Source organism: Brassica napus, chromosome C5 (genome assembly GCF_020379485.1).
Source record: "Brassica napus cultivar Da-Ae chromosome C5, Da-Ae, whole genome shotgun sequence".
NCBI lineage: Eukaryota > Viridiplantae > Streptophyta > Magnoliopsida > Brassicales > Brassicaceae > Brassica > Brassica napus.
Genome location: NC_063448.1, coordinates 25,987,682 through 26,007,227, shown reverse-complemented (window position 1 = coordinate 26,007,227; position 19,546 = coordinate 25,987,682). Strand labels below are relative to the sequence as shown.

Sequence of the window (19,546 nt, the reverse complement as noted above, 5' to 3'; positions counted from 1 at the left end):
AGAAGGCAATAAAATGGGTGATTTGCAAGTCTCTCAAGCATCTGATCAATAAATGGTAATGGGAAATGATCCTTTCTGGATGCAGAGTTTAGTTTTCGGTAATCAATGCACATTCTATGACCTGTGATGGTTCTTGTTGGTATCAATTCATACTTTTCATTTCTAATTACAGTGATACCACCTTTCTTTGGTACAACATGCACAGGAGATACCCATTTAGAATCTGAAATAAGGTAAATAACACCAGCATCTAAGAGTTTAAGAATCTCTTTCTTTACAACATCCTTCAGGTTAGGATTTAACCTTCTTTGATGCTCGATAGAAGTCATTGATTCATCCTCAAGATGTATCATATGCATGCACAAAGAGGGTGATATTCCTTTGATGTCATCAAGTGAGTAACATATTGCTTTTCTAAATCTTTTAAGTGTTTTCAAAAGTTCAGATAGCTCAGTTTCAGTAAGTTCACTACTCACAATGACATGATAAGTTTCATTAGGACCAAGGAATGCATACCTTACACCATGGGGGAGAGGTTTAAACTCCACTTTAGGCGCCTTAAGCTCGCTCCAGTCATCTTGTTGGGTGTCCTCTTGTTGAGTGACTGAGGCTTCTTGATGAACCACTTGTGGCAGCTCCTCATACTGATCCTTACTAACAAACCCTTTGTGTGAATCCAGCATCATCCCATAGGCAGTACTCTCCAGGTTCTCAATCACTTCAACCTCTCTCTCTATCGTCAAAGCATGATGTAGAGGGTTTTCTAGTGACAACTCTTCAAGGAGCTCATCAGCAAGGGCGTCCATCTCTTCAATGTAGAAGACTTGCCCTTGAACCGTTGGTTTCTTCATTACCTCCTTGATGTCAAAGTGGAGAATGTGCCCTTTACCCAAGTGGAGATCAATCTTGCCCTCTTTCACATTAACAATAGCTCCTGCTGTAGCTAAGAAAGACCTTCCAAGGATTAAGGGATCTTGAGCTTCCTCACCCATCTCAAGCACCACAAAGTCTGTAGGGATCTCATAGTTTCCAACCATCACGGGGAGGTCCTCCAAGATACCCACAGGGTACTTCACTGAACGATCAGCCAATACCAGAGAAAGTCTACACTTTTTGTACTGAGTGAAACCAAGCTTCTTAGCAACAGATAAAGGCATCAAGCTGACACTAGCTCCCAAATCACAGAGACATCTCTCAAATACCATAGGTCCAAGAGCACAGGGTAATGTGAAGCATCCTAGATCTTCAAGCTTCTTTGGAACAACAAGCCTCTGGATGATGGCACTGCACTCATGAGTGAGAATCATCATGCCCTCCATCTCTTTCTACTTTGCAGCTACAACATCTTTTTGGAACTTGCTATATTGAGGAATCAGCATGAAAGCATCAATAATGGGCATTGTGACTTGAACTTCACTCATATGCTTCTCAAATAGAGCTTTGTACTTCTCTAGCAGCTGCCTCTTGAATCTACCAGGGAATGGAAGTTTGGGTTCATAGGGAGGAGGAACAAAAGAATTCTCTAAAGCTCTGAACTTGTTGTTGAGATCATTGTAGCTCCCATCAATCTTTGAGTGAAGGTTCTTCAACTCATAACCAACATGCTTCTCACTTCTAGTCTGAGACTCCAAGATTTGTTTCAGTAGGGCATCAGTGCTGCTTTCTTGAGGAGTAGAGGTAGAATGATTAGCTTGTTGTTGGGAAGAATGGTGTCCTTTGTTGTTGAAACCAGGCGGAGGGTTTTGCTGAGGCTGATAGCTACCTTGCTGGTTGTTCCTAGGCTGATAACCACTCTGTTGGTTGTTGGAATATGATTTCTGTTGGTAGTTGTTGTAAGTTTGTCTCTTTTTTGTACCACCTACCATTGTTGTTAATGAAACACATCTCTTCTTGACCTTCCAAACCCTCAACCTCATGGACAACAGGTGGTGTCTCTTGGTTTGGGTTACCAACAAAGTTCAGCTGCTCTTGGGTGGATTTATCAGTAATGAGTATGTCTATCTTATCATGTAGAGCCTTTAACTCATTCCTCGTCTGCTTGTCATATGTTCTACTGCCTCTGTCGTGGTCTTCACTGTAGACTACGTCACTCTTTACCATGTTGTCAACCAGCTCTTCTGCATCTTCCTTAGTTCTTCCCAAGAAGAACCCATTGCTAGTTGTATCTAATCTGGCTCTGTACTTAGGAAGAGCACCCCTGTAGAATGTGCTCAGCAAGCTTTCCTTAGAGAAACCATGGTGTGGGCATTGAGCTTGGTAGCCCTTGAATCTCTCCCAGGCTTCACTGAATCCTTCCAAGTTCTTCTGTTGAAAGCTGGAAATCTCATTTCTCAGCTTAGCAGTTCTTGAAGTAGAGAAGAAATTCTCCAAAAATGCTTTCTTGCAGTCATCCCAGGTGGTGATAGAGTCGCTGGGTAGAGACTTCTCCCACTTACGTGCCTTATCCCCCAAAGACAAAGGGAATAGCTTGAGCTTTAAGGCATCCTCGGACACACCACTGGTTTTTGACAACCCACAGTAGCTGTCGAACCTGTCCAAGTGATCAAATGGGTCCTCTACAGCCAAGCCATGATACTTGTTGTTCTCGATCACGTTGAGGAGTCCTGATTTGATCTCAAAGTTGTTAGCTGCCACATCCGGTGCTCGGATTCCCAGTCTATGACCATGAATGTTGGGGCTGTCATAAGTGCCAATGGGTCGAGCTGCTGGATGTGGGTGTTGTGGAACGTTGTTGGCTCCATTGGCGTTCGCATCATCTTGAGGTTGGTCTCCCATATCAATATCCAATCTCTGTAAGTGAGCCTGTTGCTCTTCTTCTCTTCTCTTTCTAGCACACTCTTTCTCTAAAGCTCTGGTGTCTGCAACTCTGGGATCTAGGTTTGATGGACCCCTGCTCCTCAAGTTCATACACCTGAAAGTTAAAGGGAGGTGAAGAAGGAGAATTAGTAACAAAAGAAAAAAATAAAAATGACTTAGTCTCAAGCAAGTGACTAAATCTCAATGTTCAAATCTACTCAGAATTTGGCAACGGCGCCAATTTGATATTAGGAGTTTTCAAGGCTCCTAAGACAAATGATGTAGTATAAAAGATTGTCGAACCAATTCTAAGGGATTTCAAAGCACTGAGAATGCAAGTACTCATTTAATCTAAGTGCAACCGGTGATTTAAAAGATTTCTAAACTAATGATTAATTCTAATGCAGTTGCAGAATAATAAAAGCGATAAATGAAGTAAATTTCTTGACTAAGGAAAAAGAGAACTCATGGGCATAGGGATTAGACCTTGGGTGATCAAGTTTCGAACTAAAGATGGCAAACGATCAATCAAACTATCAACCTTAAGCTTAGACACAGTTCTAAACAAGCTCTATATCTATGTTCTACCACATATTTTCTAATATTAATATATTAATGGTAAACAGGTATGCGCTAAATTTGGTTGTCCTTGACAGTACTGGCGAAACAAATTTCCTTCTATTCAAAAATGTAGCAGAAGAACTAATTGGACAACCTTGCAGTGCGTTAATCGGTGGAAACATTGATGAGGTTATATAATCTATTTACTATTATGTTTTCTATAACCTATTAGCAGTGTTCCATTCTCTATATATTGATTACATAAACAACATACATGATGACTTTGCAGATCCAGGGATGTGCTCTCCCTGCAGTTCTGACAGAGTTGGTTGGTAAAACAACCATCTTCAAGATTACTACTGAGAATAAAAATTATCGGTACAACCATGCAACTTTCAAAGTTCTGAAGATTATAACAAGTTCAGACATGATTAATGAGCTTGCTGTTAACCATTGTCCTTTGGTATGTGAATGACACTGGTCTGTCTACTAAGCTTACTTATTGTCCATTAATGTTTTTATTTAACACAGCGTATTAGAAGCACAAGTTGTCAAGCTATTCCAAGGCATTTAAATTAAAACAGGTGTCGTCGGTTTCAACTAAAATATTACAACACATTTTTGTAAGTTATTTTTTTAATTTTGATTTTTTTTTGCAAACAGGGATCTACATCTAAGCTACGTGGTTCATACAATCATCTGCTGGATCCCATCTTTGTTTTGACGTACCTGAAATTCTGGAGATGAATTTTGTGACAAAGGGATCGTGTTCGGTGCGGATAAAGAAGGAGAAGACCGATAAAAGTGGCTAAAAATATGAGTGTACAGTCGAGCGAAAGGGGCTATAGTTTTTTATATTTGATTCTTAAGTACTTTTTCGCTGGGTTTTTTTATCTCGCTTTGCATTTGTTTCACTGCATTTTTTTAATCCTCTGTTTCACTTTTACATCAATTGAACCTCCTTTCCTACTTTATATCTATACTCTGTGTTTTCTATTTGGTTATAAATCGACAGTTCATCAGATTATAACTTGAAATGTGATCTGTAACTTACTTCAGACAGTTTTTAGAATTGTCGCTTCCTAAACTGAATGTGTGAATTCTATATTAGTAAAAAATTAACTCATAAATGGACAATTAGATTTGACAAAGGTTTGTCTTATCTTATTTTAAGATAAGTCAAACTGGTCTTCGTTAGAGAATTTGATTAAGTCGTAAGTTTTTTTAATTATTTCTAGGTCGCAATACTAAATAACTAAGATAAGACCTGCGCAAAGCGCATAGTGAATTTATTTGTATATATTATTCACAATTTTTTTTTATATATTTAATCATTTTATTTATATATATACAATATTTTTTCTTGTTATTATATAATTTCTTTCCGATGGACCGGATCAATTTTTACTAAAAAATGTAGAACTTAAATATAATTGATATATCATGGGTTGATCGGACTAGACATTAAACTAATTATGACACAAAAACCTTTTTTTTTTCTACCGAACACATTCTTGAAAAAAGTGAATAGTATTGTTTCCACAGTTGAATTATTTTGACTTTTATACATGTCATTTTAATGCTTTTAGTCGTATGATTAAGGAAAACTTACATTTTTGTAATTTAAAGTTGTTTTAAATTTTTTTAAATATAACATATAAAAAAATATAACATATAAGGTTTCTTCATTTTTTGTAATTTAAAGTCGTTTTAAAAAAATTAAATATAACATATAAGGTTTCCTCATTTTTATAATTTAAAGTCATTTAAAAAAAATCTAAATATAATATATAAGAAAAAATCTAAATTTTTTATTATATGGTTAATGTGATTGTTTAATTTTTTTTAATAATATAAAATTAAACAAAAATGAAAAAGAATGCAAAAATTGTTATCAAATCTTTATTATTTATAATCATTAATTGCTATATATATGTTAATCATATTAGGTAATTCTATAGCTTTTATTTAAAGAAATAATACACATTTCTTATATTTTGGGTTAATACAATGTTATCTATTAATTAAATTTCGATCAATATTTTTTCAATTGATTTTTAAACTGCTACGTAAGCTAAATTGACATCCTAATTAAATAACACTTAAGATTGATCTATTTTTAATTAGTACAAACTTAAAGTTACGACTTTTTAAATGATTCTCATTTAATATGCATCATTTAATATGCCTCCGTTATATTAACAGAGCCATAACATCAGTCTAAAGGGGGGATTGGTAGTTGCTGTAGGTGCTGTCCACAGCCTTATTTATTTCTAAAGCACCAAATTCAGAGCAATCAAGCTTTAAATTTTTTTTTGAAGCCACAGCTCTAGAAATAACCTACAGCTGTACAAGTGCTCTGCAGAGCCAAATATCCAAAACAAATTTTTAGTGCTTTCATAAAATTCTACAGCAATAAAATTTAAAGCCACAGCAAAAAATCTACAGATTTTTTTCTACAACAAAAATTTTAAAGCTACAGCCATTACTAATCGGACCCTAAACCGTATGACATCGTCCGAAATTAACGACCAAAACTAATGCACGCATTGATTTATTCTATAAAAACATTTTTTAGTAAATAACATTTATTTTAGCAACTTTCCATAAATATAAGAGCACTGATTAATCGATTTTGTACGCTATTGGAAAGGAAATATATGATCACCTTAAGTCAGCAATGGTTCTTATCACAGTTTCATATTCAGAGTTTACCATTGCTATACCATAGTCGTTTTCGTGAACATAGTGGTGAAAGATATGTATTCAACCATGGATCACAGCACCAGAAAGCTGGAAAAGAAAATCCCGCCGCCCAGCAAAAAGACATAAGCAAGGTTTTGTTATGAGTATCTTATATGACTGATAATCTGTTCATAACTCGCTGTAATAATGGTCTAACCTATTCTCATATGGCTATGTGCAGTTACAACAGCAGATTCTCATAAGAAGTTACTTCCACCTACGTCAGGGGTTACTTTCAACGTACAACAACCATTCCAAAACACCAATCTTCTGGCTGATATAACAAATTCCAATGCTGTAGTTCACAGAGATGCCAGAACAGAAAGGCTCAACGTTTTACGGCAAAAAAGGAAATTGTCTGGTACAAACGAAATTATTAACATTCCGTCTAAAAGGAAAACACAGGCATCTACTAAGACCCCTATTCTTTCCGATGGACAACTATACATCTCTCCTACTGAAACTCAGAGTACCTGTCTAATGTATTGGAAAACGAATGTCCTAGATATGGAGCATTGTTCTGGTATAACGAGCGTATTGGTAGAAACAGGAAAACAAGAACACCAAAAAAAAAAAAAAAGAAGAACACCTATTTTCACAATGTGCTGTCTTAGAGGGAAAATAAAAATTCCTGTTCTAAAGGAACCTCCTGCTTATCTACATGGTCTCCTAACGAATAATGATGCCTTTAGTAGGCATTTTCGAGAAAATATTCGAGCAATCAACATGATGTTTTCATTTACATCACTTGGGGGAAAGATTGATAATTCAATTAACAGAGACCGTAATGGTCCCAAAATATTTAAATGACATGGCGAGAATTATCATCTGATAGGGAGTCTGAAGCCTTCTCCTAATAAAGCAGCGAAGTTTTCTCAGTTGTATATTCATGATACCGAGAACGAAGTTCAAAACAGGATATCAGCATTAAGGTAACTATTAATGCTAATTTTACATCATGTTATTATGCTTTAATTCATGTTTAATAAAATTTATTTGAGCTTAACGTGCAGTTTATTCACTGTGTTTGTAGTGGGAATTCTGATAAAAGTAACATCAGACCTGAGTTAGTGGAGTCTATAATGGAGATGCTAAGGGCTTCAAATGTTCATGTGAAGACTTTCCGGAATGCAATCGATAGATTTAACGATGGATCAAAGTGTCAAGACGTCAAGTTGGTTTTGAATAACAACTGTCAAAAAGATGGACGAGTTTACAATCTCCCAACTTCATCTGAGGTTGCCGCTTTGGTTGTTGGTGATTTCCAGCTAAATATGGACAAAAGGGATATTATTTTGGAAAAGTATTCTGTTAAGCTAAAACGGATCAACGAATTGCATCCGTGTTATCTACCACTTCAGTATCCATTTCCTTACGGAGAGGATGGGTTTCGTCTTGGCATCCAGAACGGTTTTATGGGAATCAACAAATGGAAGAAGCCTAATATTAGCATGAGATAGTTCTTTGCTTATCGGATTCAAGTCCAGAATGTTGGTTCCCAGGTTCTTCTCTTTTCAAGACGGTTACTACAGCAATTTTTGGTGGATGCTTATACGATGATTGAGTCGCACCGTCTTCGATATATAAGGAAGAATCTGGCAAATTTGAGGTATTTGAATTATAGTAAGTTTCTGGCTGCTGCAAGTGATGGATTTTCGTCCTTGCCTATTGAAGGAAACCATATTATTATACCATCTTCTTTCACTGGTGGACCAAGGTATAGACATCAAATGTATTTGGATGCAATGACTATTTGCAAATACTATGGATTTCCTGATCTGTTTATTACATTTACGTGTAATCCTAAGTGGCCTGGGGTGACAAGATATTTTCAGAAATATAATCTCAGAGCAGAGGATATACCGGATTTGTGTCGTAGACTATTTAAAGTTAAACTTGATAGATTGATGGATGATCTAACGAAGAAACATTTGCTTGGGAGAATAGTCTCTGGTAAGCAAATAATTTGACTTTTTACAATACCTCGCACCATTTTAATACTTCATATTCTGAGATTTAACCAAATTGTTTCTTCTCATATTGTAGCTGTTTATACTATAGAGTTTCAGAAACGAGGACTTCCACATGCCCATATTCTCTTATCCATGGACTCTAGAGACAAATTTCCAACCTCCGAAGATATTGATCGCATAATATCAGCTGAGATTCCTGATAAGAAAATGGAACCTCGATTGCATGATATTGTTAAGGACACAATGATTCATGGTCCATGTGGGGTTGTTAATAAAAATTCTCCGTGCATGCTTCATGGTCGATGTACAAAATGTTTTCCTAGAAAAAATGTGGAGAAACTACAGTTGACCCCCAAGGTTATCCGATTTATCGGCGAAGAGAAGATGGTTGTTTTGTAGAGAAGAAACGAATTCAGTTGGATAACGGCTATGTAGTTCCTTATAACAAGACTCTCATGCTTTGTTACAACGCTCATATCAATGTTGAGTGGTGTAATCAGTCTCGGTCGATAAAATACTTTTTGTATATCAACAAAGGATCGGACTGTGTTACAGCAACAGTTACTCATAAGACTACCAACAATTCAACTGCAGGTGAAGCGAATGAGAATAGTCTTATTCCAGGGGAAAATTTACATACGGCTGGAGAAGGACAGAGAGGTAACACTCCTGGTGAAGAGGTAGGTGTAGACACTGCTGGAGAATAAACAGAACCACTGGTTGATGAAATTAAAAAGTATTTCGATGCTAGGTATGTATGTTTTTTTTTTTTTTTTTTTACGCTAGATCTCTAGGTCTGTCTGTTAATATGTTCTCTTAATAACTATTTTTGTGAAATAATAATTTTGCTTACACGCTCCTAAATATGTATTATCTTTCTAGATATATATCTGCTTGTGAGTCTACTTGGAGGATTTTTGCATTTCCAACGCATTATTGAGCTACACCTGTTGAGAAGCTTACTTTTCATTTAGAAGGGGATCAACCTGTAATCTACAAGCAAGGTCATACAGTGGAATCTGTTATGGCTCGTGTCAATGTGTCGAAGACAATGTTCTTAGCTTGGTTCGACTGTTGTGAAAGATACCTTGAAGCTAGATTACTGACTTATGCAGAGATGCCAACGAAGTTCATATATGATTCGAAGTAAAATGTCTGGAATAAACGGAAGAAGGGTTTTGCAATTGGGAGGTTGGAACATGTTTCTCCAAGTCAAGGACAGCTTTATTATTTGAGAGTTTTGCTAAATAAGATTAAAGGTTCACGATCTTATGATGATATCAAGACAGTTGATGGAATTGTTCAGTCGAGCTTTGAGGAAGCATGTTATAAGCTAGGTTTGTTAGATGATGACAAGGAGTATATTGAAGGTCTTAAAGAGTTTAGTTTTTGGAATTTGGTCACTCTATACGCAAGCTTTTTGAACAAATGTTGTTAAACGAAAGCTTATCATCGCCCAAATTGGTCTGGGAAGCAACCAAAGACTTATTATCGGAAGATATTCTCTACCTTGAGCGACGAAAGTGTAGAAATCCAAGTGTTTTTTTTATATATAAATATAACTTACTAGATTACGCAGACCTACTGACTACTATCTAATTTCATGACATCTATGTAGGTTTGTTATTGAATGAAGACCAGATTCTCAATTGTACGTTACTTTTGATTGACAAGGTTTTGCGCAGTAAGAATAGTTGTTTGGGTAACTTGGAGACTATTCCACAGCCTACTGATAACGACCAAATAAATACAGACAATCAACTTTTACAGGATGACCTGAACTATCCTGTTGATGAGTTGCGTGTACGACACCAATAGTGGTTCGAACAATTGACAGATGAGCAGAGGGGATTATACGACGAGATTATTGGATCTGTCAATAGTTCATCAGGTGGAGTGTTTTTTGTCTATGGCTTTGGTGGTACAGGGAAGACTTTTTGTGGAATATTCTTTCTGCTGCTGTACGCTCGAGAGGTGATGTTGTACTTAATGTTGCTTCGAGCGGAATTGCTGCATTATTGCTGCCTGGTGGAAGAACTGCAAATTCAAGGTTTAGCATTCCTATAAATCCTCATGAATTTTCTACTTGCAAGATACAACCGGGTAGTCATCAAACATAATTAATCTTTAAGGAATCTCTTATTATAAGGGATGAAGCACCAATGATTAGCATACATTGCTTTGAGTCTCTTGATCGTAGTGTGTGCGATATTATGAAGACTATAGATGACAAACCTTTTGGTGGGAAAGTTGTCGTTTTCGGTGGTGATTTTAGACAGATACTATCCGTTATTTGATAGACCATGGATTTGACCCACTTTTACCCATGGTTTATAAGTGTTTTAACTACTAGATATTATATTATAGAGTCTATATAGAATATTTATATGATTATGAGTGATTTAGAGGAAAGTGATGATTTTGGAGCATTTTAGAGATATTTGGAGTAAGCACCCGAGATGACGATCGAGCTCGACCATCGGTCAATATTGAAGAGGAATAATCAATCGATGTTCACATCTTGACATCGATCGACGGCGAAGCGCTCAGAAAGCCCGTTTGGTTACATCCAACTTAGAGCCGAAGTCTTTACCAATTTACAAGATTACCCCTGACGAGTTTTAACCTAATTATATAACCTTTGCCAACATGTTATAGGAAAAATGTGCTTTCTTGTTTTACTATTTCACAGCAAAGGTTTTCTAGGATTTTTAGTAGATTGGAGAGAAGATCCAAAGAGATTTGTGATTCGAACTTCATTGATATCTATCTATTTATCTATGCAGTTTTTATACTTTATTGCTGTTATGAATTGCTTGGCTATGTCTGAGTAGTTCCCTTGTTAGATTTTAGGGTTTAAATAGGTTATGAGGGATTAACCCCAACTATAGATTGTTAAGTTGATATGATTGTCATTAATGCATGTTTCTAGATTAGCTACCTAGAACTTGCCCTAGGATTGTTAGATATAAGCGCTAGAACTTGCCCTAGGATTGTTAGATATAAGCGATAGCTTTCATCTCATCCTGAAACCATTCTAATTGAGCTAATATTTGCTAGAGTAAGCGAGAGCTGATCTAGTAAGCTTAGTGAGCATATTCAATCCGCGCATTAACGCTTGACCAAGCGCGTCGATCGATATTCCTATCGAATAATAGGTCGACGTTTCAACAAGTGTATCGATCGATATTCCTATAGTATAATCGATCGACACTGGTCAATAGACAAACCTAGAAAGCGAAAGCCTAAGGGTTTGTTATTAAGTATTGAGCTCTATAATATCATGCATACAACTTATTAGGCATCTGTAGGATTATAATCTTGATTTCCTGAATAAAAACCCTAAGTCTACTATTTCCTTCTAAGCACCAAAACTCCAATCAATCAATCGAGCAATTACTTGCTCACAAACTTGCAACTTTAGATTTAAAACATTAAAACAAACTAACTTAACAATTCTGATTAGATTTATTAGGTTCTCTAGCTCCTTGTGGATTCGATCCCTAAGTACTACAATTGAACCTCTTATTTGAGAGAGTAATTCACTGCTTAGGGTAATTTGAGTGATATCAAATTTGGCGCCATTGCCGGGGAGCTTTGATCGCCTTATAGATTTAATCTTGTTAAGTTTAAAACCACTTTCTGACACAAAATTTTTTTCTTGGCTTTTCAGGTACATGCCCAGCAGAACCAGAAGCAACAAGGAAACTCAACTGCTATTCTCATCAGATCCTGCAAGCTTGTAGCGTTCAAACCGCAAAGGAATATGTTCCTCATCGATCGACAACAACACTTGTTCGTCTCTCGATTTTTGTCAGCCACCGTCGACCCAGACACTAGTCTCGTCAACCGAAACTCGCTCACCACAATTGACCAAAGACACTCATCTTCCGTCAACCGACATCTTCCATCCGATGTCGATCGATACTTCGGTTCAAAAATCAATCGATACTGAGCCGCGAGACATGGTTGCGACCTTGATACTTGTACGTGATGAAAGGGGAGACATGCATGACCAGGAAGGTCATCTGCGTAATGCAGCATGTCAGAGGATAGATGCTCAGGGGGCTGCAATCCCTGAGTTTGACACTGATGCTACAGAAACTACTCTACCTGTAGATGAGGCTGCTCAACCCAGAACGTTGGCTGACTACAACCGTCCAGGTCAGTTCTACACCAACAAATCAGCCATTCATCCTACAACTATTCAGAGGGGGAATTTCGAGTTAAAGCCACAGTACTACACACTCGTGGGACAGACACCCTACTATGGGTTATCACACGAGCACCCTTGAGGAGCAAGATTGCTACATTTACTCAGGAGCCTGCAGAGTCATTCAGAAGCTCCTGGATCAGATTCAAGTCATATCAGAGAGATTGCCCACACCATGGATTCAATGAAGTACAGTTGTTCAGTACCTTCTACAGAGGCATCGAGGTGCAGTATCAGATGGCTCTTGATGCTTCCAGCAATGGGAACTTCAACACCAGGAATCTGATAAGATCATATGGGCCTCGTCTGGATTGAAAAGAGTTAATGGGCCAAGATCAGAGAAGCCCAGCAGTGAGGGAAATATCTTTTACGTTTTAGGATATAAGTTATGCTTTTAGCTTGTAAACAAACCATCGAATACGATCATCAATCAAACAACGGGTTAAATCCCTAATTTCTACCTCTATCACTTCTCTTCTCCCTTTGCTCTTTGTCATTTCTCCCTCCCTTTCTGTTCTACAGATTCGATCCTTCCAGGATCTTATCATTGGTATCAGAGCTCAAGTTCCTCTCGACCTTGAGAGTCTTAATTAAAAAAAAAATGCCTTTCAGTGATGACTTCGAGAAGTTACTGCAATCATTGAAACAGATGGATGTTGATAGAAAGCTTCGTGAGGAGCTTCGAATCGACAGTCAGAGACTGCATGAGGAGTTCCGTGAGGAGTATCGGAAGCGGCGGAAGCGGCCGTATGGTGAATCTCATCCTTATAATGCTTTCATCCCTAAAAGGTTTGAAGATCTCAAGCTAAACAGAGGTACCAGGTTCAAAAGAATTCTGATCAAGCAAAACTACCACAGATCTCGGTTTAAGGACCTGAACAGTAAGCAACCAAGAAGAGCTCTTGATTTTAAGGGTTCGTTAGACCTTACGGGGCTTGCGACATCTCAGAGGAGATGTGTGAGAATGAAGACTATTGGAATGAAGAAACAATACAACCGAGAGAAGAAAGCAATACTGCTTGCGCAAGCTTGTAAAAGTTTAGGAGTGTTCTGTGAATCTTTGGGTTGTAAAGACACTAAAAATGATTTGCAGATCCGCGTGGGAACAAGACAGATCGTCGATACAGGAGTGAAGCGAGATGAGCATCACTTTGGGGATGGGTTTACGTCTTATGCTCCTATGGATATAGAGTGTGTCAAGTTGATACGTTGATAGGGGATCAAAGTATCTTCGCTGAGGAGGTTAAGGTGCCAGATGCTGCTGATCCTGATGCTGCGATGGAGTCTTCACAGGATGTAACATCAATGGAGTCTGTCTCGGAGGAGACGAGCAAGCATAAGAATCGGATTGAACTCTCTCAGGTTCATCAAAAGTGGGGCAAACGAGGGTTTCATAAGGTTCGGTTCAAGTTTATACTTCACCAAAGAAGTAAAGTTGCAGCTGAGAAGGTTACAAAAGGCGGAGAACTTTTCAAGCTGGAGAATTCAAAATCACTTAACAAAGGAAGATCAAGAAATCTTACTGTCAGATGGTACTATTATAAGGCCAGGAAGCGTAAACATAAGTTCTATGGTATGGGTCGTGGCTCAAACTCTTTTGATGGTTTAATTAATGGTAAAGACGAGGGAGCACACTTCAGTAAAAAGAAATCATTATTGAGACTGGTAAGAGATGTGAGACTCGTTTCTTTGGGTTTGGAACTCCACAAGAAACAAAAACAAAAAGTACGAGAGAAAATAAGAGGAGTGATGAGCTCTCTCCGGATCAACAGAAGAAAGGCCACGGTGGATTTCACAAAGTTCGGTTCAAAGGTAGACGTCACATACGAAATGCTATTTACACAGGACGGGTGTTGCTCAAGAACAAGCTATCAGTAAATTGGTCTTATCACAAGACTAGAAAGAAGGAGTTGATGGTTATGAATATTTTCTTTAAGGCACTGAGACAGATAGACCCGAAAGAATCAGATGGCAGGATATCTTTGAAGCTTCCAGAACCCTTTTGGAGTCTCTTTGGTGATAGCTTTAAGGAGATGAAGGTTTTACTAGGGGTAACAGGCTTGGAGGAAAATCAGGAAGAAGGGCTGCGACGTTGGAACAAGGGTCTGAAGATAATAAAGTTGTGCACGAGACATGGGTTTAAGAGTTTCAGATTTTTAAGAAGCGTGAAGATGCGGATATGGCGGTTATTGAAGACTTCACGGAGGAATCAACTTTCTGAATTCTCTTCGGCAAATCAAGCATGGGAACCTGGTGGTACTGTTTTGCTAAACACTTCAGTCTGGCTTGAGATTTATCACCGTCATGGTGGGAAGTGGAAGTCTAAACTTGTGAGACTTTATGCCGAGGCGAAGGGCTTAAGACGCAGCAGACTGGAGAGAGCTTACTGTGTTGGTAAAATTCAGGAGGCGTCAAGGGTTACGAAACGTTTAAGGACTGAGAGAGGGAAGGCGATCCTTATTGCAGCAGTGGAGAATTGTTTAAGTTGTTGTGAAGGTGCTGGTAGCCAAAATCGTAACGTCGATGACAACCGTGTGTGGAATCCTGGAGCTGTAGAGGTTGAAGGAGACAAGAGCTGTAGCAGTGTTATAGCTGAGAAGTTGTGGAATGCGGAGAATAGGAAAATTTATGTTATGGACGTTCACACAAATTCTGAAAACGAGGTCAAGTGGGTGGTCGTTCTAAGTGTTACACTGACGCTAGAGAGTCAGAAAAGCTTTTCAAGTCCTGAATATGTGATCACGGACAAGGCTGCTATTCTATCGGGGAGTAGACTGAAGTTCTATGGGGAGAAGATTGAGTGGATTTGTGGCGTATGGGATCCTGGTGTAGCAGGTTATGGACAAGCCAAGGAGGTGACAGGAGGTATTATTTTGATGGCGAAGCATGATCCTATCAAGTACGTGGTAAGGGTTTATAAGAAGCGGCTAAGGCTGAGAAAGGTTCTTGCTCAGGTAAGAAAACTTGACAATCTGAGTTTGACAGAAGCATGTAAACGCACTTATGCAGGGATATCATACACTGGTGCGGCTGTTGGAGATGTGTGGGGTATCATAGCCCATATCAAGAAGTTCTTGGTGATTGAAAAGGGTTTTGGAGTTGAGTTTATGGGATCGCGGAACTATGTTACAAAAGGCATCTGGTCATGTTTCTGGATATTGGTGAAGTTTAATATTCTATGCCACTGTGTTAGAAATGTTTGCGTTTCACGTTCTTTACGGTGGGTTCATGTCTTCAAGATCTATAAGGAAGCAACTCTGAGCATAATGGATGTCAAGTTGACGATGGGGTCCTCTGGAGAGCATTCAGTTTCAGTCTTAACCCATGAGCTGTTTCACTTGCCGAGACCACCTGAGTTGTTTTGTAGCCTTACACTTTTGAAGTTGCAGAAAATGCTGGAGTACAACGAGAGGAAAGAGGCTACAAACTACCATTTCCCTTTCATCAACTTGAGGACAAGTTGGATCTCTTATGGGGGGAGTATTGATAAGATCATATGGGCCTCGTCTGGATTGAAAAGAGTTAATGGGCCAAGATCAGAGAAGCCCAGCAGTGAGGGAAATATCTTTTACGTTTTAGGATATAAGTTATGCTTTTAGCTTGTAAACAAACCATCGAATATGATCATCAATCAAACAACGGGTTCATCCTAATTTTTACCTCTATCACTTCTCTTCTCCCTTTGCTCTTCGTCATTTCTCCCTCCCTTTCTGTTCTACAGATTCGATCCTTCCAGGATCTTATCAGAATCCAGAGGAGGCTGTGAAAGTTATTGAGAACTTAGCATCCAGCAGCATCACCAAGAACACTGACTTTGAGAGGAAGAGATCTGTAGCCATTCTTGGGAATGATCAGATGGATGAACTGAGGGCAAAGCTGGACAGTGTTCACAAGATTCTCAGGAAGCAGGTCTGCTTGATTGAAGATGCAGAAGCTGTAGACACAGAGGGTAGAGCAGAGGAAGAAGAAGATGTGAACTTCATCAGTGGAACTGTATTCCAGGGCTCTGGAAACCAGGGTGGAAATAGAAACTCCTATGAAAATAGGGTAATTTCAACTAGAGTTCGCAGCACCAGAAACCCTACAACAACAACTACAGCAACAACATGGGTTATGGAAACTCCTACTACCAGAAGCCACCACCACCTACTCAAGAGAGCAAGATTGAAGAGATGCTTGATAGGGTTCTTGAGGGACAACAGCGCATGATGGTGGACTTCAATGGAAAGATTAATTCTGTCTACACCAACCTGAACACAAAGTTTGAGACTTTGAGCACTCATGTGAAGAAGCTGGAGATGCAGGTTGTTCAGACAGGAGAAGCTGTTAAGAGGCAAGAAGCCTTTACAAGAGGGATAGGAGATGATGTGATGAAGTACCACGCGAATGACATCATAGATGATGATTTCTTGCAAGTGGTGAAGCAGGAGAAGCTGCAAGAAGGAGATTTCGAAGTAGAAAGCTCGATGAGTTTCGGCGGATCGCACTTGTGTCGATCGACGCCGGACTTCGAACATCGATCGACAGACTTCAATCAAAATCGATCGATGACACCTACGGAGTCAACCGCATCTTCCAATGTCGTGAGCATCCTGACTCACGAGGAGTTCGCAGCAAGAGACCCACATCCGCCCAGCGCTGTTTATGTCAAAATCGATCGACAGTCTAATACTGACGTTGATCGACAGAAGGAGACCACCATCTATCGACAGAACGAGACCGCCATCGATCGACAACCTCCAGCACCCATCGATCGACGAGCACCTCTTACATACCGAATGCAGATGCCAAAGATAGACGTTGCACGTCTAAATGCACTCAGGCCACTGGCCACGACCCAAACCTTCAGATAACCCACCAGAGATCATCAGGACACCTTCAGATGATGCAGCAGATCCTATGGAAGTTCATAGGGTTCCTATGGGAAGAACCTTGAGGAAAAGAAAGGAAAAATTGGCGACACATCTGAAGAGGGGAGCTAATTAAAAGGAAAGGGAAAGTTTCCAAAAGAGAGTCTTCAGGATTCTTTTAGAAAAGTCATTCGAGGAGGCTTATTTTATCCACAGATTGTGGATGTTCTTCAGAGAAACCAGAAAAACTGAAGAGGACATTAGGAGAATGTTCTGTGAAGCTAGAGAAAAGATGAAGAAGAGGATTACACTGAAGAAGAAGAGTGATCCTGGGCAATTTGCAAAACCATGTACGGTGAAGGGTATTAAGTTCCCACATGCCCTGTGCGACACAAGAGCATTAGTCAGCATCCTACCTAGGGTTATGGCAGACCATCTAGGTCTACAGGTAGAGCCTTCCAAGGAAATATTCACTTTTGTGGATTGTTCTCAGAGGAGCTCAGGAGGAATTGTGAGAGACCTAGAGATGCATATTGGTAATGCACTAGTTCCAGTTGATTTTCATGTCTTGCACATCAAGCTAAACTAGAACTCTTCTCTATTACTTGGGAGAGCTTTCTTGTCAACAGTAGGAGCAGTGTACAATTTGCAATCCAACCAGTTGTGCCTGACGCTCATAGATCCTCATACCCACTACAACCCTATTCCAGTCAAGAAGCCACAGACGTCCTCTACAAGAATTAATGATCCAGGACACATCGCAGCATGCCACTGTGGATCTTAGTACGAGACTGAATACTCGGCATCGATCGAAACTCACATTGCAACATCGATCGACAGTTCCCACCAGAAATCGACCGACACACCCAGAGAAGAATCGGTCGACAGTAGACCAGAAGATTGGAAGAACGACTACTACAACCCCACTATGGCAGCACACACCAGACACTCCATGCATACGAAGGAGTATGATGAAGATTATGAGAAGGAGCGAGCTATAGAGTAAAAAGCCGTTCTCGATGAGGAAGATAGGCTTCTCCACCATTCCTCTTGGAAAAGGAATGCGCCGTCGATCGATAGAACATGCTCAACATCGATTGACACTCATCCTCATCAGACAAACCGAAAACGAGCATCGACCGACATTGCCTACTACCCATCGATCGACACTGGAGTTGACCGTGTATGAGAAGGAGACTACTCGATTGGCAGTTGGGTAGATGATCACCATCACGAAAGCTATGCAGTTGAAACGGCAATTCATGAGCCAGGAGTAGATGAACCTCATGAAGGTTTCACATATGAGGAACTTCTCAACATGCAAAGACGTGATAAAGCAGATCAACAACAAGCATAAGCTACTGAAAGAACACCTTTGAGCCATCCTATCGACATAACCAACCGCCCGTCGATCGACGAAACACCTCCATCATCGATCGATATCCGTCGAAAACCACCATCTACTGTAAGCGAAAACCCTAAATATGATAGCAGTATCTAACACCAGATGAATTTGGTATTTTCAGGGACCCAGATGGATATGCAAGAGCAATAGATGGACGTGCAATGCAAGTATCCAGAGAGGACAATGCAGACATTCTTTAGATGGCTAATGGAACAGACAATCTCTTCATGCAACAACGCACCATCCCAGCAACTCAGCAGAGGTTTACAAAAGGTTTACATCTGGTTGCATTGACAATCGCTTCAAGCAGAAGTATAGACATCCTACTCGACCGTCGATCGACGTTGGCGTCCCTCCATCGATCGATAGACGTCCAGAATTCGGCAGAAGAGCCTTTGACCTTTTTGGAACCAGAAAATTCTACTGGGAAGAAAATGATGAGTATGGAGTCTACAGAGATGATCAGGGATGTGCAAGAGATGTGGATGGACACATCATCAATGTGTCCAAGGATGATATCAGAAAGCTAATGGATAGAGCTTCGATAGATGAGCATAGCTACATATGTCTTCCAGAACATGCTAGCTCATTTACACAAACCAAGCTGGTACAAGAGATCTACACCAAGGACGAGATCGATGAGATGTTCTATGGAGTCTGTGGAGCCCAAGGGAAGTATGAAGGTGATTTCCAGATGAAGCTTGATGGTGTCTACTATCCACTAAATGATAGCATCAGTTGGTTGACTACATGCATGGAGGAGATGAGGCAAGACATAGCCAAAATTCAGCATGCGGCCGACAAACATCGACCAGCATCGATCGATAGACACCACTCAACATCGATCGACGACGACCCAAAGAACTCACACCCGATGCAGTCTCAACCATATTTTCACACCAGAGCAGAGATTGATCAGTTGGTATAAGAGATCTACAGAACTCTGGAAACTACAGAAGAGAGGCTTGATAGGAGATGTGATGACATCTATTTCCCAATGAAC

General features: G+C 39.5%; 1 non-coding gene across 1 annotated transcript; it reads left to right on the top strand.

Annotated features, from left to right (window-relative positions):
* Window positions 1-2,230: 2,230 nt before the first annotated feature.
* On the top strand, window positions 2,231-2,337 carry LOC125588017. Its single transcript, XR_007324413.1, has one exon. It is a non-coding gene; the product is annotated as a small nucleolar RNA R71 (small nucleolar RNA).
* The last annotated feature ends 17,209 nt before the right edge of the window (window positions 2,338-19,546 follow it).